Raw genomic sequence first — 1,681 nt, forward strand, 5'->3', positions numbered from 1 at the left:
ATTCAGGGACAATGTTAATGTGACGAGACTAGAATGTAGGTCAACTCGATGACTTGATCTCACAAGTCATGGATATGGAGATATCAAGTTAACACATGGGTATGCATTAAAGAATGTATACTGAATGACCCGCCATGAGAAAGTATCATGGATCGTTATATGAGTTTCATATACTTTCTCATGTGGCTATTAGTATGACCATTAGTCCTTGGACCTAAAGTCACCATGTTTCCCTACATAAGGAGTTGCATACTTTGGCTTCGTCAAACGTCACCCGTAACTAGGTGGACTATAAAGGCGATTACTGGGTATGTAACAAATTATGCGGAGGGATATGAGTGATGTAGATGGGATCTATCCCTCCTATATAAGGGGGGGGGACATCGTTATTCTTGATAGAGTGAGACCACGAAGTGCATGGCCATGCCCAAATGAGTCAATATGAGATATTGAGCTCATTTGATTATAGTGAGTCTACTTGGAGTTCAAGATTTAGATTGATCAGAGGATGACACCGTCTATGCCTAAAATTGATCAATCTAGATGTCAAAGATAGAAGGACACTTGTCATATATTGTGAAGAGTCACAATTAGTAGTCACAAGGTGATGTTGGATCTCAACATTCTTGTAACTTGGATAGTAATGATGTGTTGCTAGATGCCGCTCATTACTTATGCTTCTAAATGAGTTTAGGAGCATTTCCAACGTTATAAGAACCTATAGGGTCACACACAAAGAGCAATTAGATGGATATTCGGTTCATATGATGAACCAAGAGGATTAGGTTCATGTGATGAACCAAATTGGATTAAGAATAATCCAAATTAGATTAATTGAGTAAGACTCAATTGAGTTAGACTTGAGTTAGACTCAAGTGAGGCTAGACTTGAGTTAGACTCAAGTGAGGCTTAATGATGATATTCATTGAATTTTGAATTCAATGATAAATGGAATTCAATTTGAATTTTAGATTCAAATTTCGAATGAGTTTCAAAATGGTCATTTAATGAAGAATGAATATTCATTAAATATTCATTAAGTCTCATTAATGAGGCTTATTAATGGTGTTAATGAGCATTAAGTATTTTCATTAGATGAAAATACTTAAGCTATATTTTACTCTTAGTGAGGCTATCATTATTATTCCTCCTTACTTCTTCTTCTCTCCCTCTCCTCCTCCTTGGCCAAAACCCTAAAAGAGTGCTAACATACTCTAAGGTTTCTTCTCCACCTAATTGTTCATGTGGATACACATAGAGGGGTGTTCACTTGACACCCTTGAGATCCGGCATCTTCTTGGACGAGCGGGATAAGCGAAGGGCTTCGCATCAAAGGTATAAACTTCTAAACATGTAGATCTAAAGTAGATCTAGGATTAGAAAACACGTACATGAAAAATTTAATATTCGCACGGATCCGGTGGCATGGGATTTCGGGGTTTTCACAACGCAAAAAGTGGTTTTTACGGCTCGAAAGACCCAACAAAAGCTTCTCGATTTCCGCCCGAATTATGACATTTTGCTCCGCGCTGAAGTCCCTCTTTCTCTACTTCACTGGCCGAGCGTCCGACCGGACATGTAGCTCATGCTGCGCGATGCTGGGCGAAATATCTGGCAGCTCATGAGTTGACCATGCGAAGACGTCGTGATTTCATTGGAGACATCGGATCAGCTCCCTCTT

Source organism: Zingiber officinale, chromosome 10B, assembly GCF_018446385.1.
Source record: "Zingiber officinale cultivar Zhangliang chromosome 10B, Zo_v1.1, whole genome shotgun sequence".
In the NCBI taxonomy this organism is placed as follows: domain Eukaryota; kingdom Viridiplantae; phylum Streptophyta; class Magnoliopsida; order Zingiberales; family Zingiberaceae; genus Zingiber; species Zingiber officinale.